This window comes from Macaca nemestrina, chromosome 4 (genome assembly GCF_043159975.1).
Source record: "Macaca nemestrina isolate mMacNem1 chromosome 4, mMacNem.hap1, whole genome shotgun sequence".
NCBI classification, from domain to species: domain Eukaryota; kingdom Metazoa; phylum Chordata; class Mammalia; order Primates; family Cercopithecidae; genus Macaca; species Macaca nemestrina.
The window spans coordinates 43,468,547-43,494,889 of record NC_092128.1 but is presented as its reverse complement, the minus strand read 5'-3'; the positions used below and the strand labels follow the sequence as shown (position 1 = coordinate 43,494,889).

Here is a 26,343-nt window from a genome sequence, read left to right as displayed (position 1 = left end):
TTCTTTTGAGTGTCAATGACCAGATATGTGTACCATGTCTATGGAACTTAATGATATAGGTTGTCTACCCTTTAATATTTATGATGCTATCTAAAGGCTCTATGTACTTGACATTTCCAGGGCCAATTTTTGCAAATGGTCTTAACCTAGTTTCTAAATTTGCAAACAAAAATTATTTGGGCAAACACTTCTGGTAGTTAGATAACAATGCAGTGTTTGAGGATGTTATTTGATGCACGTAATTTTAGAGACCGTGCTGGAAGAAGGTAAAGTAGGCTCCCCACTACACACAAATAAAACTTTTAGAAACCTAAAAGTTTAGCCATATCCACAAAGTTTTATCTAAAAAATGAAAAGGAATGACAGAATTTAGGAATAGCTTATTAAACACATCAGATGACCTCAAATATTCACTTAACATCATCATTATTTGAAAGTACCTTCATAAATAAAGACAGGTAGCATATCGTTTTCTATTTTATTCCTGGGAATTTGACTCCCTCATCTCATATTTCCCGTTATAGATAATTTACTAAAACACCAAACACTAATCAAGACATCTATGGGGATCAAATAAGTAGGAAAGGATGCTCTCTTACTCCCAGGTACTTGAAACTTGAATGGGGGACTAGGCAGAATACTTTTCCTGTGGTCTAACTGGTCAACGTACTATTCATGTTTTTCAATGTATTCATTTGAATATCAGCTTAATACAGTCACCATGTCTAAATTCTAGTAATAAAATCAATACAAAATGGAATTTTCTAATCTGCATTTAATTTAATTGTGATTTTCCTTTATTTGTATCTTTAAAAAATCTTTTCAAAAGCTCTATGAGTGGTCTTCCCAAAGTGTAAGTGCCTGATTGATTGACAGATTATTTTACAACTAGCACTTATTATTCCTTTCTCTTAAGAGCTGAGTGGCTTTTAAAGTAAAAACAATAGGGTGAAAAAAGGTCTTTGATTCACTTATTTTAAACAGAAAATTGGAGAGAAAAAAGTTATGAAGTTGGTGATTTTTGACAGTATGGGCATTTCTTGCATAATATGTTAATTGACAGTCATAAATTGTAATGGGTGGACCCACAATGCAAAATGGGAAAGGAAAAAATGTCTGGATTAATCTGAAAGGTAACATGTGGGTAATGATTGACCTCTTCTCAGTTCATATGTGGGTATTTAAATAGAAAACTAAAATGAAATGTATGTGGGGATTTTGACTCCAAAAAATACTTTATGAGATTGTCGAAATTGTGTAAAAGGCAAGTGCTGCTTTCTCCTTTACAGTCCTATAATGTTTTCTTCCTTTAAAAATAGTTGGACATTATTTAAAATTTAAAAACTTTAGGTGATGATCCTTATACAAAAGGTAACTCAAGATGGATTAAAGACTTAAATGTAAGACCTAAAACCATAAAAAACCTAGAAGAAAACCTAGGCAATACCATTCAGGACACAGGGATGGGCAAAGTCTTCATGACTAAAATACCAAAAGCAATGGCAGCAAAAGCCAAAATTGATAAATAGGATCTAATTAAACTAAAGAGCTTCTGCACAGCAAAAGAAACTATCATCAGAGTGAACAGGCAACCTATAGAATGGGAGAAAATTTCTGCAATCTATCCATCTGACAAAGGGCTAATACCCAGAATCTACAAAGAACTTAAACAAATTTACAAGAAAAAACAATCTCATCGAAAAGTGGGCAAAGGATATGAACATGCACTTCTCAAAAGAAAACATTTATGCAGCCAAAAGACCTATGAAAAAATGCTCATTATAACTGGTCATCAGAGAAATGCAAATCAAAACCACAATGAGATACCATCTCATGCCAGTTAGAATGGCGATCCTTAAAAGGTCAGGAAACAACAGATGCTGGAGAGGATGTGGAGAAATAGGAACACTTTTTCACTGTTGGTGGGAGTGTAAATTAATGTAAATTAGTTCAACCATTGTGGAAGACAGTGTGGCGATTTCTCAACAGAATTAGGAATACCATTTGACCCAGCAATCCCATTACTGAGTATATACCCAAAGGATTATAAATCATGCTACTATAAAGACACATGCACACATATGTTTATTGTGGCACTATTCACAATAGCAAAGACTTGGAACCAACCCAAATGTCCTTCAATAATAGACTGCATAAAGAAAATGTGGCATATGTTCACCATGGAATACTATGCAGCCATAAAAAAGGATGAGTTCATGTCATTTGCAGGGACATGGATGAAGCTGTAAAGCATCATTCACAGCAAAATATCACAGAAACAGAAAACCAAACACCACATGTTCTCACTCATAAATGGGAGTTGAACAAAGAACACACAGACACAGGGAGGGGAACATCACACTCCGGGGCCTGTCGGCGGTGGCGGGGGGGGCCTGAGGGAGGGATAGCATTAGGAGAAATACCTAATGTAAATGACGAATTGATGGGTGCAACAAACCAATATGACACATGTATACCTATGTAACAAACCTACATGTTGTGCACATGTACCCTAGAGCTTAAAGTATAGTAATAATAATAATAAAATGTAGGTGGTGGTTTCAAAATTTTGTTGAAATCCTTTGTCATATAATTATATTCCACATATAACTTTCGTAGATTAGTTCCTGTTTTATTTAATCATAGTTGATATTTGAAAAAAAGTTGGTAAAATTCTTATTTTATTATCCAAATAACTAGCAAAATCTATCAACTGCACTCTGTATTGGACTAACTTTAGACAATAATATCTACATAGTATTAGGTAGTATTTAAGAAGATAGCAACTCATGACCTAGTCACTTTCCAAAGGCCTCACCTCCTGTTACCATTACGCTGAACATTAGGTTTCAAAGTATGGATTTTAAGGGGACAAAAACATCCAGACCATAGCAGTAACTTGGACCTAAATGATCAGATGTAATCTGCATCACAGGTTTATGACACCTCATGTATTCAAATATATCCATCTGCAGTTTGCTGCTCAGCAATGTATTAAACATAAGAGAGATGAGCAAATAAAATAAACTACCCTACAATTTGCGGATCGTTTTTATTTTGTGGTCATGAATTACCAAGTGGTGACTACTCCAAGAAGGCTTAACAAGGTGGCAAGGCCAATTTCTTTCTATGTGCTTTTACATGCATGAATCCTTATCATGTGTGCTGATAGAAAAAAGCTTAATACAGTTGCTGCTCATTATGCTTTAGTCCTATCAATGGATTTAAAAAAATTTCTTGGGGCAAGTGGGAGAGCTAGTCATAACAGGCTGGGTCTAAATGTTATATCACTGCATATAGCAAACTCTCCAAAAACATGAAATAATACCCATGGCCAAATTGAGCCAATCGACAAGAATAGGAAGTCAATAAGTGCAGCTGAGTATTATTTATGTTTTAGTGTCATTCAAAGAGTTACTTTTAAGCTCATGCTGTGAGTGTCGTTTATATGCCTTTTTGGGATTTGTGATTAAATTTAGCCTGGAGAGACCGATTTAGAACTCCAGATTTAGATGATACTGCTGAGCTCTTAAAATTGACTAAGAGAAGTTGTTGAATATTTGGCCTAGAAAGCAAAGCATGTTATATAAAGGGAGACCACAGCCCTGAGGCAGCATTGCAGGAAGCAAAACCAGAATGAGTCCACACTTGAGTTCAGCATACATGGGAGAAAAGGACTGAATAAATTATGCATCTGAACCAAAATCAGGTTGATGAATGAAAGAGAGTTACTGATGAACAAAAGTGGGTGCTCAAATCACATCAGTCTATTACCAAGCAAGGGCTGGGGAAAGAGACTCGTCTTAGGAAATAGATGTTTAAAAGTATGATTCCAGGCTTGATTTTTAAGCAGTAGAACCCATTTGGAGTAAGCAATTCCTGACTGCTCTGCTGCCTGTCCACTCTTCCTTTGCTCAGTTTCCGCCAAGCAAACCTTTTGGGGCATTCACCTATTCTAGATCCCAGCCACCTTGCAACATGCTTTCATTGTTCTATCTACACTTGTATTTGTTTTTGATGTCTCCTGCTCCTCCTGTGCTTATCCCTTCTTTTTCTTCTAAGGCATCTTGCTTGCTTATATTCCTATTTATCTCCTCTTGTCAAAAGCTGCATTCAACCCTTATTCTGGCTTCTATGATGATCATTTCATTGTGTGCATTTGTTTGTTTTGAAAAATCACCTTAGTAGAATTTGCCAGGATTGGCATACATCCACTTGTGAGGGAAATTTTTTCCAAATATTTTGTATACAATTCTAAGATAGCCTTTTAGGAGGGTTATGCTTTCGTTTTCATTGATTTTGTATATTTAGAAAGAAATTAATAAAAAGACAGTTAAGAAATAAAAGGAAGGAAAATGTGGACCAGCTGGGACTATTGTCCATTGTTGGTAGAACAAATACTTTGAACATGGTACCACTACATTGGAAAATTGTCCAACAGTTTTTAATAAAGTTAAATCTATGCTTATCCTATGGAAGAACAACTCCATTCCTGGGTACATACCCTAAAGGAATATAGGAAAGTGTTCATGTCCACTAAAAAAAGATTTTACAAGAACATTTATAAAAGCTTTACTCATCATAGGCAAAAAACTGGCAACAACCTAAATGTCCACCAATAGGATAAAGAATAAACAAATGAGAAATATGTATAACAATATGGATGAATCTCTAATTAATTATATTTACTGAAAGAAGCCAGACATAAATGAACATACAATGTATATTTCCATTCATATGAAGTTCAGAAACAGGGAAAACTAATCAATAGGGATAAAAGACAAAATAACGCCTATTCTTAGAGAGGGACTATTATCTGGAAAGAGGTATGAAGGAAATTTCTGAGGTATGGAAATACACTAGTCTTGCTATAAGTGATGGTTACCAAAGTGCAAACATTTATTAAGATGTTTCAAGCTATACATTTAAAGCTTATGCATCTCACTGTATTAAAAGAAGAAAGGAAAGAAAAAATGAAGATACCATGAAAAGAACACAGATTTGAAAACAAGACATTCAGAAACTAGCTCTCAGTTAACAATTCTGTGATTTTGAGCAAGTTACTTAATCTCTTTCAACCTCGGTTTTCTCATCTATAAAATGTAGAACTATCACCTACCTCATAGGTGTATTAAGCAGATTATTTAATAGTAGCAAATCAATAAATATTAATTCATTTCCTGTACCTTTTCTTCCTGTTTTGACTAATTATTAGCAGTGGTATGATTCCTGGCTAAGATTCTTTCCACCGTGTCACAAAATAGAATTGTGTGCACATTAAAGTTTGAAGTTCACACCTCTAGATGTGTGAATCAACATGGATCTGATAAATTATGCACTAATAAATCTATTTAGAAGTGTTTGAAATGACATCTCCCAATCTTATTGGATCAAAGATATTTCGGTGGGGAGAAAGAGGAACTATTATCCCACCACAGGATTTTTTTTTCTAAAGAAACACTTTGAGAAACAGATAGGCAGAAATAGCATGTCTCCCCAGTTCTGAAAAAACACTGGGGAGTTCAGGGTGAGTCTTCGTATAGCTATAATTCTCAAAGCATATGTGCTCGAATAAATAATATAAGTCATTCTTAAATGTGAGTGAAGGGCAAACCACAATCACTTCGTGAGCTTTGTAAAAATCCATATTAACATACCAATCAGCTTCTTTTGTGGAGAAACATAATATAGATAGCAATATAATCTGTAGGAACTTTTGAAAATATGGCCCCTGGCTCCCATCCCATATTCTGTGCATCCTAGAAGATATAATCTAGTATTTACAAGACGCACCCTCAACCCAGGTGAGAACCACTGATTTAAATATTAATAAATGCTTCCCAACTCAGATTACACGTTAGTATTACCCAGGCTTTAAAACACCAATTTGCAAAGTCCACTTTTAAAGACCAAATTAATTGATCTGAGGTTAGATATGGCCATCAGCATGCCTTAAAGCTTACCAGGTGATTCTAATATGCACCATGAGTTGAGAACCACGGGTCTAAGGAAAAGAACAGTTAATGTTTTCATGACCCCATTGCAAAACCGCCCATCATTTTGCTCTTCAGTAAAAAATAAAGTCACTTTGGAAATGAATAGTGGTTTCAGAATGTCTGTGTTGAAATTTCTTGTTCAGAGGGCCTCTCTCTGTAAGGATTACCAGTCAACATCAAAGTGATATTTCAGACAGCAGAAGACAGTGAACCGGTTGAGAATTGCTGCTCCAAGTCATTAGGATAATATGAGGATCTGGGCAGTTTGCACACTGCCCTCCATCCATATTCATTCAGAGCTTTAATACTGACTATTACATACAAGCAATTTGTAGACATCTGGGTGTATAAAAACCTCTAAAAGGCTTTTTTCATTGTCTTTAAAAATAATCATTTTATAATTTAACTTCATTTGAACAAGTTTTAAGTAAGTGCAGTTATCAGAGAACTAGTTTTTCCCAAGTCACCTAATTCAGACTAAGTAAAGGTCAGAACAAGGCTTTTAAAAATAAGCATTATTTCTCTTTCTGAGAAAGAGTCTAACAAAGATGTTTTCAAAGCTTCTATCATCTAATACCTGTAAGACTTTATTTCAATATTTATTATAAATCAAAACCAGTATTCAATTAAATGCCTTCAAATTTGTAAGTAGTAAGTGATTTTTTAATCAGAAATACCTTATCTAAACTGTACCTTTTTGAGGGCATATTTCTTGTTTACTTGACCGTGTTGTGTATAAATATTCCACATTTTTAGCATTTGGAAATAAAGGAACTTATAGGCAGAAAGTTTCATAAAGGAAATATCTATTTACTTAAAATGTGCCAATATTATCTAATGGGGTAAAAGAAGCTTAAATAAGTTTTCTGTGAGATGACTTACTGTGATTTTACCAAAACAGTCTTCCAAATTCTATGGGCATAAACACACTGCAAATCTAGACATTAGTGTGCTTTGCATAGAAGTAGGTCTTTCCCTGGCTTAACTGGATTATTAAAACACACACACACACACACACATCTAATTGTCAAATGATAGGTAATAAATATTTATTGAAGTATGTAATACAGAATTTTTTTAAGTAATAGGGAATGTAATTTGGCATAGTCAATTCCTTTTTAATGGAAGGAATTATAATATTGCTATTGATAGAACCTTTATAGACCTTGCCTTATATAATTTAAACAGTGCTGGTCACTAAACCTTTGCAAGGTTTAATTGCTCTGCAGTGGAACAGTATGGAGCAATTATGTGAATGATACAAGATCTCAATGCTTAAGTTATGAGAAAATATGGGGAAAGTTGAGCAAATTCTCTGTGGAAAAGAAAAGACTTCATGTAACCCAACTGAAGTTTTAAAAATTATAAGGTGGATTGATAAAATTGATCCAAGCAAACTCTTTATGCTTCAAGACCAGAAAAGTGAGTAGATATGATCTGAAAATTAGAAAGTTGGAACAAGGAAAAAAGAAAGCAAAACTCTTTTACACAAAGGATATTAAGCATATGGAATAAATTACTATAAAGGGCCCCTGAAGCAAGGAGCATCATTGAATACAGGAGGGAATGAAATGAATTTCTAAATGAAAAGGGAAGATAGAGAAGAACAGGAAGAAAATAGGCTAATGGAAATAAGGGAAACTTTAAAAAGCAAGTATGATGAGCAGAGAAACCTTTCATTGGGGTCTCTTCTTTCTGATAGTGCTGTTAAATGGCTTTTGGCATAGCCTGTAATCTAAAATAATGTCATAGCGTGGTGCTCCATGCTGTCACATTTAACCAAATGCTACATGGCACTTAACATTCTTCTATCTTCAGGGATGTCTAAATACAAATCTATGTAATATAATTCTACTTTGTAAATAGGTGATTTGGGAACACTGCCCACCTTTGTGACCAATGGAGTTCAACTTTTCTATGGATGTTGCATATTCAAATAATTTTTCCTTAGTCTGTTGCTTTAAAAGATAAATCAAGAATTGCACATAAGCACCTATAATCTAGTGCATGTCTTAATAATAGATGAGATGATTTTCAATAGGACATGCAGAAAATAGGAAGGCATATTAACCATTTGTAAACTGTTCATAATGGGACTGATTGTCTTTCCTTGAGAGCATTGTCTTTTATTACATTTGAAAAGAACCCCTGCCTTCTTTGCTGGAAGCATGAATCTTTTTTTTAGGAAAGAGTGCTGAGGCTGAATTCAGGATTTCAAGTGATGGATGATTTGAAACATTAATATGTAAGGTATTGCTAGCTAATTATTCAGCAGTTACTGCAGCAACTTAGATGGGGAATAGGTTACCTTTGGGAGAGAGTATTCTTAAAAGAGTATTCTGCTTTTAAGTCATGCAAACTAAAGTATTATCACTAGAAATTGTATAGTACATGTTACTGCTAACTCTTTCCCCCAAAATATGGAAACATAGCTTTTCTGTCTAAAATATAAAGTATTTGACATAGGCGTAATCATCAAATTAGAAAATATCTATTTTGTTCAAATATACAAGGAAGAGAGTTTTCTTTAATTGAGGCTTAATCATGCATTTTAAGTATTCCTTTTATAGGTATAGGTTTTTCCAGACACGTGGACAGGATCGGAACATAAGCAAAAAATAACCAGAGGACATGAGCAGGGCAATGTTTTATTAATGACTAAACCAGAACTTCATGAACTGCTCAATCATATGGGGGCATTTTCAGATGAAAATGTTCATCAATAACACATCAAGACCATTATCAAAATGTGTTGGCCTGGATGTCTGATTCTGAGATTTTTGCCGCACATGGAACCTGTCCACTGTTCACAAGCAAGATTATTGTAAAGGAAATCAATCATAGATCATAGTTTGCCAAAAGGCCTAAAGAAGATTATAGTTTTAAGATATAGTTTAAAATGGCATAATGAACCTATCCAGAGATGTAGAATTAGGTTAACAGATCAGATGGACTCCACACAATCCCTAGATGTGGATGTGGATTCTCTAAACTGTAAGAGTGATTGGTAGCTGGAATGGAGAGAAAAGTAGGTCTAAACACACAGCTCATCAGTTTAGAAAAGAGTTGACAAAATTATGAAGCTGATATCACCAGTCCCTCTGTTTCCAGCTCTCACCTCAACTCAAGCCAAGCAAAAGAAAGGCATTGCTAAATAATTATGGCATTATTTCCCACTGAATTCACAATCTTTCTTAAACCTGCCCTCCCAGGAGACCTCACAATCTATTGGGTTTTGCACTGGAGATGAAACCTACTTAACAATCTTTGCTCAGATGTAAATTCAAAATGGATCTGAACAAAAAATGTTTGTGAAACAGTATTTGCACAACTTTGAGCAATAGAACAGACCATTTTCCTGTGCTAATGTATTTTCTTTCTGATCCATTTTATAATAAATAATCAAGATGGGGAGGGAAGATTTTCAGTGTCAAAGAGCACCAAAAGTTAGTTAGGACACATTTATCTTGTGGAGACATAATCTTAGAATGGATTCTTTTTTTCCCCCTTTGGGGCTTTTTGGCTTTATTTTCTGAAAAGTTAGATATAGATTGATAGACAAGTAGGTAGCTGGGTGGACAAATGGGTGCATAAAAAGATAATAGCACTCATTTATTTGGTTGGCAATGCTTTGAGACATTTTATTTTGAGAGCTGATTTGTGTCTTATAGAAATACATAGACAACAATACCATAGAGAAACATTTGTCCTGTGTTTAAATGTTAGTGGCACAAGATTTACTGTGTATAGCTAAAGCAACACACACTAGTATTTGTGGATGCTGAGATTAATTTTCAATATGCAGTCTCCCTTGGGATATTTATATTCTTCCAATCAGCATGGAACTGTCCATCAAAACTAACACTATAAATTTTTTTTAACTTGGCACTGCAAATATTTCAGGGCTTTCTTTAAAGACCTCTAGACAGATTAGCAATCTTCCTGTAAAAATGACCTCTGTCATTTTTCCTAGTGCTGGCTAGTTATTTCAACGCAATTGAATTCAGAGGAGGAGAGGGGTTCCCCTCTTATTCTTTCTCTCCCTTTTACACAATTTTAGAAGCATTTGTTTAGGCATAGAGATTACGGCTATTTCAAGAAAGTACTGACATTTACTTTAGAATGCAACATGCGTTGTGATTTAAAGTTTATTTCTAATTAGACGAGAGCAAAATAAATAGTTTCCAAAAGGGAAATATTTTTTTTCACAAATTGCTCCCATCATTTTTGAACCCTGCAAAGCATTTTTAGTAGATACCTGCCCTTAGCTCATCTTTTGCATGCTAACAATTTAATCTGAATACCAATATAGACACAAAATAAATGATTGTTTCCTGCCAGAGGTATCTGCAGAAGAAATCTTGGAGTAAAACATTGTCTTTGCAGCTCATTGTGTCTCTAATTAGAGTGGAAGGAGGCAGAAGCTTGCTGGTGTCAGTCTGTGTTTAGCATGCCCTGGAGCCTCAAACTCCTGTGGGTATCAAAGTGCACTAATTAAATGAGGGGTCCACAATACGGCACTAAACATCAGAGTGCGAGAAAGAGTCCAGTGTCCTCAGTGCCTTTGAGAATCGGTGGCCCACGCTAATTACCCATTGTTGAATTGACTTTCCATTCTGTGAGGAATGAATGGTTCAACTCTCACTCCTCCCTCCACCCCTCCCCCTTTCTATTTTACCATCTTTGCTTTGGCCGCCTAATTAATCTTATGGAAATCTCCCGAAGCCAGATTCCAGCAAGGTTGCCCCGATGTTTATAATTTGATTTGTGATGATAAAAGTAAAGGCACCCGGTGATGGAACAGTGTCATTTTCAACACTCTCGAGAATCCAAGAGGCTATCAATCTTTCCCACGTGCACCGCAAACTGATATCCTAGAAAATTAACTTCAATTAATAACAGAAATCCCTAGACACACCGGAAAGTGGAGCTGCTTTGAAAGGGAACCTTCAAAGATGTCTCTGGACTGTCTTTTATATGCAGACCTTTTTTATATAAGAGATCCTCAATGAGGAAATGGTGTATATATATATATATATATATATATGTGTGTGTGTGTATGTGTGTGTGTGTGTGCGCGCGCGTGTGTATGTTTGTCTTTTTCTCCCCCAGTACTAATTTCAGGGAGGTATGGTATCTAGTGTGGAAAGATATCTAGAGTAGAAAGAATTTACCTGAAGTTCTCTGGTTTTAATATCAATACAATCCTGTCTTTAAACTCCAGCATTTGGTGTGTTTTTTTCTTTTGATTTGATAAGCAATGCAATTTAAAACATCATTTGCACAGTTTTTCCCTCATCTCTAAAGACTTTATATGGGCAAGCAACATTTTAATTTCAGTAAAAAAGTATATATGTATGTACAAACACGTATAACCAAATAAAACTCAGTGAAATGTATGATAGGAAAGTTTAATAAAACCTTTTTGATATATTAATAGTTAGATTGGGTAAGGAATAAAAAGCTTCTTCTCCATATAATTTAATATCAAATAGTATTTGATTCAAAATAAGTCTACTCCGTATGTCTAATTATATGCTCCAATTGTAGATTATGCATTTTTGAAAAATGAAGGCAATTATTCTTGGGCAGCACAATTTCAGTTTATTGATTAAGAGATTTAAAACATTTATAACATTTTATCATAACTGGAATGAATGCACTATCCAGAATAATCCCATAGATAAATGCTGCATTCCTTCTCTACCTCGCCTCCCTTAACTCTGTCTCCTTCTTCTGCTTCTTTCTCTACTTACATTTCTACTTCTTTTATTTCTTCTTCTTGTTAAAAGCCTTTAGGTTATTAAAACATAATTCTTAGTGTATTAAATCAAATATAATACTCACCAATTAATAGTGAGCATCTGTGGACACTTTATTCAACTCATTAATGAGGGAACCAGCAGGATGGCAAATCTTGTTCAAAAAGGGGATGAGGAACTGGGCTTGTATACAACCATTGAAGCAGAATGGTGGAATATGATTATGAAATTGGAAAATTGATTAATCTTATCCATCAGTGAATATATAGAGTTACACTTTCTATGGACATAAAGGAAAATTACCCACACCTTAGTTTCCTAAAAGCTCTCCTTGAATGTTCCAGAGTTGTAAAATGCCTGAGCCCTGGTCAAGAGTGAATTCTACATAAAACAAAGTTACATTCCCAGAGAGAGGCAGATGACCCTCAGCCTCAGGCAACCTTGTCAGATAATTCTCTAGCATTTTATTTAAAAAACACAATTACTTTTCTGTTGTATTTCCAAAGGTTTGTATGATTCTCTTTGACAAGGTGAATACACTGTCCTTTTTTACAATTAAAATGGATGACCTTAAAAGTCAAAAGCAGAAGGACATGAGGACTCTAAATGGAACCAAAAAGCTTTTAGGGCCTTGGTGTAGTAGCTACATTGGGTAAGTCTGTAGAATTTCAAAATCTCATTAGAATTGCTACTACATGATAGAATTCATTTGGTACCATTTCTTGTTCTTTAAATTCTTGTCAATGGGCAAGATTTCAGGATTGTTCATGGAATCTATGAATTGTGTTATTATATGGTAGTACTGTGACCATTTATGTATGCTGTATTTTGATTGGCTGAAATTTTATTTCTACCCTTGACAGCTAGGACCACTTGTTAAAAAGAGTGAAATTGTGATCTAATTAAATCCCCAGATATTAAAGTAGGCAAATTAGATGCTATCATATAAGTTTTCACTTCTATTTTAAAATGAGTATTCTGAGTTCTCTAGCAAGTAATTACAAATTATTTTTGCAAAAGGAAAATAGTAGTATCAGCCTTAATGTTTTTAATTCCATATATTAATGTTCTGTCCCTTAGGTTATAGCTGAAGGCTGAGTCAGGTATCAGAATTGGACACTTTATATGTTTTCATAAAAAAAATCATATCTATCAGATGTCTAGAAATTCTTTGACTAGGCGTAACATTCTTTAATTTACTTATGTTGTTGACAGCACGTATAATGTCAGCAACAATGCTTTTCAGATTCAAGAAAAACCTTGACTTCTTAAAAAATACAAGTCTTTTTTAAAGATATTATCTTATCTAAATAGATGAACACTCCATTTCTAGCACATCTTTATTGTATATAATTCAATTATAAAACACTTTAATCTTATGCTATATGGGATGCTTTTAATTGCAAATGGAATATTTTTCCCGATGAAGTGAACATTTTCTTATTATGACTGACTTTAGTAAAATGGAAAGAACCAAGACTGAGGATAAACCAGAAGTATCATGTTGTTTCACAAATACTATTAACTTGATGATGCAAAATTTGTTCATGGACACCCTTACAGAAAAATACAATGAAATATTAGCATCAAATATTTATTGTTATGATTAATGCAGACTTTACCTGAGCAATTGTATTGTGAAGGTCTAATAGTGGTCTAAATTATCAAAGTATTACAAAAAAACATAAAAAATGTGAGAACAAAACTTCAAAAGTCAAAAGAATGTTTGCTCTAGGTCCTATCACATCATGCAACATGGCTATCACATGCTAAAAAGAAAAACCTGCCTAGGTACAGGATCATGTTTTCAGAAAATGCCTTCACAAAGCTACGTAAGTCATCTTGGGTTCATTTTGTTTAAGATAGATGTTTGAAGTTTCACTCTCCCAAAGCCAGATATAAGTAGGATATGTATTTTTACCAAATTACCAAAAAAGCCATTAATTCAGTTTTTGCAGAACTATGTAAAAATCCTAGTGTACTGCGTAGGGTTCCATTATTTTACTGTACCTACCAGTTAGTACTAAAAGGATCATTTCCAGATCCAGTGGGTTTCCTATCTTGCCAGCACTGGGTTACCTCCACAGAGCATTATTAGCTCTCATCTTAGAAATTGTTTAACACATTTCATGTTAAATAAAAAGGAACTGGATGATGTAATAAATGTTTTATATTCAATAAGATAATCATCATATTTCATACATTCATTCTTAGAGAGTGCCTGTTTCTATCCTTCAGAAATGACCTGCAAGTAGCCTAGCAATAATGTTAACTCTATATGGGCTTTATTCTTTGCTCAGTTAATCACACATTCAATTTACCTATCTTCCTGCCCATGTGCATTATAATGCAAATCAATTCAAGTAGAGATGTGAGAGCTTAGGAAGCCTGGCCTGGTGAGCAAGCTTCCTTTATTTCTTGCCTTAAAGCTAGCCAAGCTCTGAGATGAAGATGAGCTTAATTAGAATTTTGAAGGATTTAAAAGTCAGTTAAAAAAAATAGGAAACTATTCAAACTGAATATTCAATTCGCAACAAAGTAGAAGAAAGCCTTAGCTCCCTATGTCTAAACATCTCAAACCTCATAGGGTCAGAGGACAGTCTTTAAGGGAAAGCAGTTCATGGAATCCACTGCAGTCCTTACTCAGAAAGAAAAGTACTAAACAAGTCCACATTATTTATGATATGGCAGTCAGGCCGGTAAACAGGCAGTCCCTTTCACTTCTCTGGAAGTTCTAGTCCTATTTCCTTCTGCTCAAATGTGAAACACCATGCTTCAGGCTCTACAAGCCCAGGAGGCTCAGGAGATACAAGTTTAAGGGCTGCACAGTACACAGTTCTTAGAGCTACCTAAAGAAAACAACTTGTAATCTAACAACGCCAAACTTTACTCAAATCCTGTGCTTCTGGAAAACAGTGAAAGCTACGAAATTCTCTTACTATTTTAATTTCTGAAGAATGGCTTACTAAATAATAAACATCCTTTTCCATAAGACAGAATAAGACTCACTGATTTCCTTATTCTTATCTACTTATGACAAAGTCAGACACAGACCCTATAAATTCTATTTTTTTTTTTTTTTTTTTTGGTCCTGTAAATGATCAGTTGCACTGCTTACTCCTGCTGATCAATCAAGGCTACATGCTTGTTAACCAGACTTTTCATTAAGCTTCTCTCCTTCTCTGGGGTCCCTGAGTTTTGGTTCACTCTCATCGTGAGCCGGAGAACATTCCCTGATCTACTCTCTGAGCATACCACTCTTTGACTCCACTCTCTCACACTTGGCTCTTTCTAGCCTTGTTTATCCCTGTGTCTATAAAAGGACATCTCTTTTGCTGAACTCTTCAGAAGCTTCAGATCTTACAGTCACAGTGTTCCCCCTATTGCAATTGTCCCCCCCCCATTGCAATTGTCCCCTTCCCTCCTCCTCTTACAATAACCCAGTCCAGAGTTGCTTTTCATTTGATAAATCTTTATACCTGCCCCTCACTCAAAGTTTGGGTTTTCCCAGACTCCTAAGAGTAAACCCCTAAGGTTCCTCTGTACCTGTATTTCCCAAAATTGCATGCTCACATTTCTCTAGAGTAAGCTTAATATGCCCAAGCCTTCTAGATAATAAGTTTTACCAATGATTTAGCAGAGGATTTTTTGTGTTTCTAAAAGCCGTAGTTGTGTTTTCACAAAAACAAAATCTATGGAATCCCAGTCTTATAAACCAATCTTAAGAATTTTAGTTAAATAACAAAAAATTCTAAAATATCCTGGGTAAACGGATTGATCTATTATGGTGGAAACCAATAATAAACATATTGTAGTCCTATCAAAGTAAAGAGGGTACATGAAGAAGGCAATTCCCCCATGCCATTGCCACCTTCTAAAGATCCTCCTCATCAAAGGAGCTGGAAACTGGAACCATCTGAGCAGCTAGTTTCTGTAACTTAACCAGTGGTTTTAGTCATTGTTTTGGTTACACACACACACACACACAGACACACACACACACACACACATTGTCTCCGCTAAGTTAGGTTAACTTCTGTCAAATTGTTCTGAAAATGTAGGAATATATTCAAGGTTACATAAAATGTCAACAGCACCAATAATTCTGTTTATACAACATACTTATAACAATCTTTACTAATCTTATAGAAGGTGTGAATATATCTAAATTAAATTTCCAACCATGAACATACATGAGTTTATTAAAAAGACAGAATAGCCAGGCACAATGGCTCATGCCTGTAATCCCAGCACTTCGTGGGGTGAGGCAGGTGGATCACTTGAGATCAGGAATTCAAGACCAGTCTGGTCAACATGGCAAAACTTCGTCTCTACTAAAAAATACAAAAATTAGCAGGGCGTGGTAGCATGCACCTGTAATCCCAGTTACTCTGGAGGCTGAGGCAGGAGGATTGCTTGAACCATGGAGGTGAGAGACGGAGGGTGCAGTAAGCAGAGATCGCGTCACCACACTCCAGCATGAGTGACAGAGCAAGACTCTGTCTTTAAAAAAAAAAAACGAAAGAAAGAAAGAAAAGGAAAAAAAACACAAAAGACAGAATATATACTATTCCCAGTTTGTTAAAATATTTTTAACAAAGAGAAATTCAAAACAACTGACAATCTAGCATTACACCAGATCAGATGCTCTTTTTAGGCTCTCAACAATGAACTTGGCAAAAAAGATGAGGTTAAATAACTCCAATAATGATAAATTTATCAATGAAAAAGAATTGCTTCAGTTTAAAAGGATATAGAATACACTTGGACACATATTAAATATATATATATACACACACACATATATACATATACGCATATTGTTATTATTTTGAGGCTAATAGGATTAAACTTGGATTTTTTCATATTAAACTACCCCTGAACAATAACAGCATGGAAGCATCCTTCTTCTAAAGGATTTTCAAGTTTGGAAGAAAAATTACTAGAAAGTTTCATGATTTGACAAGGTGCAATGACACTATCAAACATTCAGAAAAGCAGATAAAACATTGTTTGATGTTGAGGACAGTTTCAGAGCCTGTTTTTTTTTTTTTTTTTTTTTTTTCCAACAACTTGAAAAGAAGGTAGTGTTGAGGAAGATGAGTGGAAACTAGTGTTTGGTGGGAACATACATCAGCAAAGCCTTATTTTTAGATAATATATCAGTTTAAATCAAAATGTAAGAATAAGCATATTTTGGAGGAGGCACTATATCATAATATGTGAGTAAAGGGTTCTAAGATAGACTATCTGTTTCAAATTCCATCATCACAACTTTATAGGTGTGCCCCTTTGGGAAAGTTATTTAAAATTTAATTTCTAATTTAAAAGTAGAAATAATAGGACCTATCTCAAAGTGTTGGTAATTCCACCTTTAGGAATCTAATCCATAAAAATATGCACACATACGCACAAGGATATATATAAAAAGATGTTCATTGCAGCATTAATTGTTTCACAATAAGTAAAATCAGGAAACAATTTAAATGATTACCAATAAAGGAATAACTAAATAATTTGTGGGACCAGACTGGCGCTGTGGCTCACGCCTGTAATCTCAGCACTCTAGGCGGCTGAGGCAGGTGGATCACCTGAGGTCAGGAGTTCAAGACTAGCCTAACCAACTTGGTGAAACCCCGTCTCTACCAAACACAAAAAATTAGCCAGTTGTGGTGGCGCATGCCTGTAATCTCAGCTACCTGGGAGGCTGAGGCAGGAGAATCCCTTGAACTCAGGAGGTAACTTAACTGTTGCAGTGAGCTGAGATTGCACCACTATACTCCAGCCTGGGCAACAAGAGTGAAACACTGTCTAAAGTAATAATAATAATAATTAATAATAATAATTTGTGCAGCTATACAATGGAACACTTCATAGCTGTCAAAATGAATGAGGTAGATCTTATTTATAAACACAGAAATATTTTAAAGATAAAAGTGTAATTTTGGGAATGTTATTTGTATAAAAGAAAAAGATATGTATGTAGGTGAATAGATAAAGGAATGAAAGGTACACATCAAACTATTAACATTGATTTTGGAGAAACAAAATTGACTTAAAATATATGTGTGTGTGTGTGTATACTTTTATATTGCTTGAGTACTTTGTAATGAGATGTATATATATTTTGCTTGTTGTCTCAGCCCATGTTGTTATTTAGTAGAGACAAGGTTTCACCATGTTGGTCAGGCTGGTCTCAAACTCCTAACCTCAGGTGATCCACCCACCTAGGCCTCCCAAAGTGCTGGGATTACAGGCGTGAGTCACTGCATCTGGCCCACTGAAGCATGCCTTTAGTGAGCACAACAGACACTTAGACTTACTGAAGATACACAAAGGATCAGTGAGTTTTCAGATAGGGCAATAAAAACTATCCACACTGAAAGACAAAGAGGAAAATACATAATAAAACAACAACAACAAGAGAACACAGTCTTTGAAAACTATGATACAATATCAAATGGTGTTATTTAAGCATAACTGGGATAGCAGAAGAGGACAAAGAGAACAAGGCAGAAAAAGTATTTGACGAAATACAGCTGAAGTTTTTCCATGGCAAGAGGAGCTGACTCAACCTAACTTAAAGGTTTCATCATGTAGCTTTTTGGCAGATGCTTAGACAGCTAGATGTCATATCTTGTGCTGTGGAGGGACAACTCAGCCCAGATAGTGCTAACCAAGAGAAAGACAGATACAATCAGGAAAATCTGAGAAGGTGCGCATGGTTGTATAGCTAATTTTTTAAAATCATTGAACATACATCTATAAGATGGAAGTTTTTAGTAGGTGTGGAATTGACTAGGAAAACATAAGTATTGTCAAGAACTGTGCAAGGTCTGAGATTTTACCCTACTTAGAAGTTAACCACTTAGCCTGCCACAGTTTTATGGATACTGGTACAAGCCACAGACTTCTGAATCACAGTAAAAAAAAAAAAAAAAAAAAAAAAAAAGATGTTATTACTTGAGGCACACCAAGTAGCATGGGCATTAACATCATGCTTACATCGGCTGCCCATGCCTCCCAAATGGCACGGGGGTGAAGTGGAGGCATCCAAGTGGATGCTGCACATGGAGAGGGTGTGTGTTACAACTGTGGCATCCTGAGCTTAAGGAATCAGAGTCTTTTATAATAGTCAGTAAGAAACACATGCTGACCTTCACCCGGAGGATGGCATAATCTTTATTATATTGGACAGTAAACAAATCTGCCCTTTGCCCTGACAGGTATTATCTCTGTTCTTCCAAGGTGTTTATTATACAAGCAACCTTGCAAAGATATTCTGCAATGAAGATTGTCAGTGGTTCTGCTCACAAGTCATGCAGAAACACAAGAGATCCCAGGAGAATTGTCTCCCAACAAAAACATATGTGTGAAAGAGATGGAGTATGTGACATATCATCACCTGAAAGAAGGACATATACCAATAGTAGGAGTGTTACTACCTGGCTTCAAAGCATTTTTATAGCCAATTTTAGTGTGTTTAGTGGAAGAGAAATGCTTGTAAAAAGAATTTTTAAAACAGTAGTTTGAATAGTCATTATATATATATAAATAAATGGTTTTCATGAAAGAGGACTGATTTTTAAAAGATTGTTTTAGAGTTCTGTAAGTTAGAATTTATTCATGGGGAAAGAAAGAGAATAGTGAGCAAATCCAAAATACTTGGATAAGGTAGATGAGTTTATTATTTTTTAAAATTATATAGATGGTCTATAAGTGTTGCTCATTTAACAAAGTTTTTTAAGGCTTAATACTTGAGATCCACAGATAAACAGGAGGCATGATTTGAGTTTCATTTGCATAATTCAAATAAAATAAATATACATGTTTTATCAGTTAAACAAATACAGTTTGTTATGGAGATTGAGTCATTAGAATCATGGTTAATATTCCTAAGAAAATTATAATATTTACAGCAAAAAAGGAAATATCAGAAGTCATTATTCTTGGCTAGGCGCAGTGGCTTATGTCTATAATCCCAGGATGTTGGGAGGCCGAGGCAGGCCGATCATTTGAGGCAAGAAGTTTGAGACCAGCCTGGCCAAACATGGCAAAAGCTTGTCTCTACTAAAAACTACAAAAGTTAGCCTAGGGTGGTGGCACATGCCTGTAATCACAGCTACTCTGGAGGCCGAGGGATGAGAATTGTTTGAACCCGAGAGGCTGAGGTTGCAGTGAGCCCAGATCATGGCACCATATTCTAGCCTGGGTGACAGAGTGAGACTATGTCTCAAAAAAAAGAAAAGAAAAAGAAAAAAAAAAGAATAAGTCATTATTCTTTATGGAAAGATGTCCTTTGGTCACTAGGGTGTTAGAAACCCTTTTTGTCTACCACCTGATATCAACAACTTGATTTAGCAAGAAAAATATACTTACCAAAATGTCCACCAATAGTAACTTGAAATAATTCCATGTATTTCTTTTGGAGGATCTCTTTTCAATGACGTCAGGTATTATGCTGGATCCATGTATGATGGGAGTCAGATCAGGTTCCCAGTATGTTTGATACCAGTACAGAGAAAATAAATTACCTGCATGCTGCATCTGATATATGGTGTTAATTATCCATTATCCTAAATAAGACCTTCCACTTTTCAAAACCTGTTGAAATCTGAAAAAATTTAGCAATTTAGCAAAACAATTAAGCGAAAAATGGTTTTAAAGCACATTTAGATATACTACTTATCAAGGAAGGGCTCTGTATAAATTAAAACACTAGCAATAATTCATTCAAATAAAAGTAGATATGACTGCCATGTGAGCAGTCAGTCAGGATATATTTTGGAGGAGCTCTTTATTAGGTGCCAGGTGCTATGCAAAGAGCTGAACAAAAAATTTACACCAAAACATTTGCCATGTACAAATGATATTACCTTGTGCTTCACTTAATATCACTGCTATTCATTTTCCTTTCTGTGAAGATCAAAATTAGAGTAAGTGATACTATGTCTCTTCTAGAACTAACATTCTTTGCATTAAATACCTATGTATCAGGCCATTCTTGCAATACTATAAATACCTGAGTGACTAATTTATAAACAAAACTGGTTAAATTGGCCCACAGTTCTGTAGACTTTACAGGAAGCATTGTACTGGCATCTGCTCTGCTTCTAGGGAGACCTCAGGAAGTTTACAATCACGGCAGAAGGTGAATTGGGGTCAGGGACATCACATGGCAAAAAGAGACAAGTGGAGTGTGGAGGGAGGTGCCACACACTTTTAAACAACCGGATCTCATGTGAATTTAGGGCAAGAGTTCACTTATCCCCAAAGGGCCATCAGTACACCGTTCATGAGGGATCTGCCCACATAATCCACACACCTCCCACTTTGGAGATTACAATTCAATATGAGAATTGAGTGGGAACAAATATACAAACTATGTCAATGTATTTGGCCTGAGTTTGTATTCCACATTAGCCTATCTGAAGTATATGAAGGCATTAGTGTTTGCATTTAGTACTATTTCATCTGCCCTATTCTTCTCATTCACAGTTGCCACATCCAGCCATTTCTCTCAGATGCCCAGGGCTGACATGGTATTTAAGAGTTTCTGTATTTCCCTACATTATTTCCCCATCTCAGTGCAAGTTTTGGAACCATTACATGTTTTAGACCTTTTCCATACCCACTAGCCTCATAAAGTTTGAAGTCCAGATGTTCCTATACATTGACTTTTCTGTCTTCTACTTGCCAAACTGATGAAGGATTACTAGGAAAATTAGTCCAGCTGGAAGTTTTAATACCTCATATTGAATTTACGTATTATACTTCCCAGAGGAATTTTTATTTTAACAATGGATTCTTGGAAATACACTTTCTAAATCCAAAGAAATATGAGTCATTTTATCCATTACCACCATCTATTTGAACGCAGAGGAAATTTTTTAAATTTCCTAGTAAACTAAGGGTGAAAAAAGGCATTTTTGGCCTTTGTGATGTATACAGGTAGCTGTCCTTACGGCCAGGGTTGAGTCATCCTGAGATAAGGACTAAGTAGACTTTTCTGGGAGTTGGCATTTATTTTAGGAGGTAGAATGAAACTTATTTAATTGTAGACAACACTGAACCCTAGCAATGTGCGATAGTAGAAAGAACATGAGATTTGAAAAATAGCAGCAATAACAATAAACACCTTGCCCTATTAGTGTGCCTTGAACCTTATTTTTTTAACTCTTCTCTCTCCCATTTCATTTATCAGTAAGATGTTAGAAAGGAATAATATTTGACCTATTTGGTAATAATATTACCTAAATACGATAATCAGGCACATCTTAGAAAAGTTGATGGGTATGGTTAAGTAGATGTTACCAAAAGGAAGAAATTTAAAGGATTAAAACACAGAGTATTAAAAAAAAAAAAGACAAGAAAATTAAACAGGGAAATGAAGAATAAATGTTTTTCAAATTTTTATTCCTAAAATAAAAGAGTAAGGAAGTATCCACATTCGCATTCTAACTTCTCGTTACAGTGGTTCTTAATCAAAAGTGACCCTCAGCATTACTTGGGAATTTTTCCAAAATTTCACCCGGGCAAAGAACTGCCATAAGATACAACATGAATTTATAATCAAGAGTTGCTTTGCTAAGAATTTTGGACAAATCCTTTCTGTCTTTAGTTGCACTTTAGTTCCGTGCTGTATACACACAACCATGCCAATAGAACACTATTGGCAAAAAACATACAGCTAGTTAAATTCCTAGCAAATTTTGAACCTGCTTCCCATGGGTTAAATATAGTACAAGTCACAGTATATATCAAAGGCCTAATGACTAACAGGCAATAAGTTATATACATAAGGGGTTGATGCTTTATTAAATAGAGAACCATAAATTAATTTTTTAAATTGATTTCATCTCTTTCATCCATCCAAACTAAATCTTTTGTTGAAATGGTATTTCTATTGTGAAGAACCTTACTCTCACGAATAATTCATTTGGGATATTAACTTTATGTGGGTACCATTTACTTAGCCACTCAATTGCAAAAACTGTCACTTCACTATCCCATAATTATGCCTTTTCCTATTCAGCATATAGTTGATAGTTTACTTCCAGAATGTGAATTGTTCACCTTTTGTCTCCAGCAGCTCTAGCTGTTGAATTTTCCATTATAATCGAAACCTAAAGGACCAATTTTTAAAAAATTCTTAATATCCCAAGGCACCTTGCTTCTTTAGACATGAATATTAAATAGGGTGAAAGCTTAAAACCCTTGGTGGCAAGTCCCGTCAAGAGAAGCCACTTGAGGACATTCAAAATACAACTAGCCAACTCACATTCTATTGTGGGATTAATTAGCTGTGAGCTACAGAGTCAGTGTTGTAGTAAAGGTACTTTTCCATAGAGCTTTTGTCACATGCTTCTGCCAGGTCTATTTCTTTTTTCTCAGTTTTAAGCCATAGTTTGAGGAAAAACCAGCTGGACGTGGTGGAAGAAGCAGGAGACAGAGGAGGAGGGTTCTGGATGGTCCCACTCTCTTTACATTACACTTTGCCCAGACAGCAACTGACTAGCTACTTCCTCTGAGAAACTCTTTCTCTTTCACCAGATTGACACCATTAGGGGAAGCTATTCTTAACCCCCAGATCAAGTAAGCTGGCTAAAAATGAAAGAGAAATCTTTTAAGTTAGAAAATTTTATATCATTGTCAGTTTGGTAAGAGGAAAGAAAAAAAAAAAAACACACTCTCCATCTAGCAGAGGGAAAAAAACTCCTTTTCAAACTCTTATGATGTTTTTTCAGTATGTTGCTCAGAATTGAAGAAAGGGCTTATTTCTTGACTATCACCATGATTTTCACTGAGATTTATATTCAATGACACCTGAAGATTACACATAAACCCTGACACTAGTGTAGGCTAGATCCTGCTGCCTGAACTGTAAAAAGGGATGACTGTAGATGCATCAGAGAGCTAATTAGAAAGTCTTTTTCTCGTTTGCCCAGACAGCTACTCCAGGTTTCAGTTAGTTTCTTTGGGTGCATGTCTTCTCTTTTTGTTCCCCACCTGTTTTAGTTTATGAAATGTTGAAAAAATTTTAATGCATTTTCTCCCAAATAAAATAATGTGATAAATGTGAAATTATTGAATAACTGTGTGTTTTTCTGAGCGACCAATTAGCATTATGATTTTTTAATTGGCACATTTCTATTTCTATCAGACCATGTCAATTAGTATGATTACAACACGTTTCAGAATTTCCAGTAATATTGTTAAATACTTAAAACTTTTCCTCCTTTGATTAAAGATTTGATTTTATATCTTTTGGAGTCCTAAAAGCTCCGTGTGTTCTGATTTTGTTTCTTATAGGGTAGATTATTTCCCAGGAGTTTAAAATTACTGTCTGACTACTAAATGACTAACTTGGTTGCATGTGGGTTTCTGTTGCACCCTACTTAAGCAGGCATTAGTCTCTAAAATCCATGTAGTCCAAAAAACCACAGACACAAGAATAGGCAATTCAAATATGGATTCCATTGACAAAGAATGCAGCCAAACTACATTGTCATTTAAATGAATATACTATGAGAGCTAAGTTATGGTAATCATGTAACATAAAATGCTTGATTGAAATATAATCACAATGATTATAAAAAGTGACTTTCTGTTTATTGAAATAATAAGTATGACTAAAACTAACGTGTTTAACTGCTGGCATTGGAAGATATCTATTTTGTGAATATATCTACATTAACTTGTGTTCTCTGTTGTACATGAATCTCAATCGCCTTCAAAATGCTGTCTCTAGTGTTTTGAAGGCAGCTAAGACACTAATAATGATATGCCTAATTCATTTTTGTGAAAGAAAAATTCAGAGACAACATCAAGTAGAAAAAAAAAGTTGGTTTGTAAAGACTTGAGAAGGTCCACTTTCCCAAATATAAAAACACAAGAGGCATTGAAAGGGGAGGGGAAGCAAGACTAGTAAGTTCAGATTATTCTCTTCATTCAACAAAAAGAAACATGTTTTATCCATTTTATCATGTGTACAAAAATAATGATAACAATATCATTATTTTAATTGGTACCAATATCATCATTTTTGTACACACGATAAAAAGGATAAAGCATGTTTCTTTTTGTGCAATGAAGAGACTGGATATGTCGCGAAGAATATGATGAAGAATATTGTCACATCCTTTGACAATAACATTGCAAAAGTCAATGATAATGTTGTTTTTATCATGGTAGCAGTAACAGGAAATGCTCAAAGTTTCAGTTGGTCACTAGAAATAAAAACTGTTTCTCATAGTTTTTGTTCTAAGACAAGGCCTCTGTTGTCGAGGCTAGAGTGCAGTGGTGTGACCATGCACTCATGAGGCTCACTGCATGAGACTCACTGCAGCCTCAGTCTTCTGGGCTCAAACTCCTCCCACCACAACCCCCCAGCTAGCAGGAACTACGGCTGTGTGTGTGTGCCACCATACCTGGTTAACTTTTAAAAAACATTTTTAGTAGATAAAGGGTCTTGCTGTTTTGCCCAGGCTGATCTCAAACTCCTGACCTTAAGCGATCCTCCCTCCTGCCTCCACCTCCTGAAGTGGTAGGATTATAACCATGAGCCACCATGTCCAGTCTCTCTTATAATTTTGTATGTACTTGAGATTCGTAAATGGACACACGTAGTATGTATTCTTTTGTGTCTGACTTCCTTTACTCACACAATGAATGTAAAATTCATCCATGTTTTTGTGTGTTTTAGTACCTCGATTTTATCTATCTGTCTATCTATCTAAATATTTATCTTGGATATCGACAGTTTTTTATATACCTAGAATTATTCTTTGGGGACTGAAACTAGACAAGACAAGCATGTTATTTTTGCTTATCTAAAAGTGCAAAATATGGTACAGTGGGACATATTGTGTGTGTCTATGTGCAATGCAGCAGGACCAAGGGTTAGTCTTTTTCCCCAAAATCCCTCATGCGGGCAGATTTCTGTCCTGAGGGCAAGGATTTGATCATAGACATTTGAAGAAAGGTAGTATCTTTAATTTGATTTTGTATTTGATCAGTTTTATTAATGGGAGTTAAAAGTGATATTAATGAACACATCCAGACTTCCTTAACATTTATTTTTGAAAAATGGAGCCACAAAAATCTAAGGTTTTTGAGTTAATGACATTGCAGAGGATTTGTAAAACTTCTAGGATGGTAACTTGCTGTTGTGTGTCAGAGATATTTTGCTGTGTGTTTAAACTTATCTACTAAGATCAGGAACCAAGAATCAGCAAAACTATGACTTCCAGATTTTGCCTGTTAAACTCATGACTAATCCTTTCTCAGAGATTCCTATGTTTAACAATATTTCTGGCCTGTCAGAAAGTGACATTCTTGACTCTCTGTGAGTATAGATTTTTATCACAGAACAAGAACAAGCAATTTTTCTGGGAGGACATTGTAGGTGTAATTTTAACATACAAAACATACTTTTTATTTCTTAATGAAGATACTGTCATACTTAATTAAACAAGATTTTTGCCATGGGAGGTTGTACATTTTTTTAACTTTTTTTTTTTTTTTTTTTTTTTTTGCATGAAAGGATAGAGTCTCACAAAACCTGTATAAATAATTGTGTAGTC

General features: G+C 35.1%; 1 long non-coding RNA gene across 1 annotated transcript in view; it reads right to left on the bottom strand.

The window, feature by feature from the left end:
* Nucleotides 1-20,282, bottom strand: part of LOC105475755 (uncharacterized) — a 47,193-nt gene extending 26,911 nt beyond the window's left edge. Inside the window, exon 1 of the long non-coding RNA XR_983633.2 lies at nucleotides 20,138-20,282. This is a non-coding gene — a long non-coding RNA (uncharacterized lncRNA). The remainder of the gene's footprint in view (nucleotides 1-20,137) is intronic.
* Nucleotides 20,283-26,343: the final 6,061 nt, after the last annotated feature.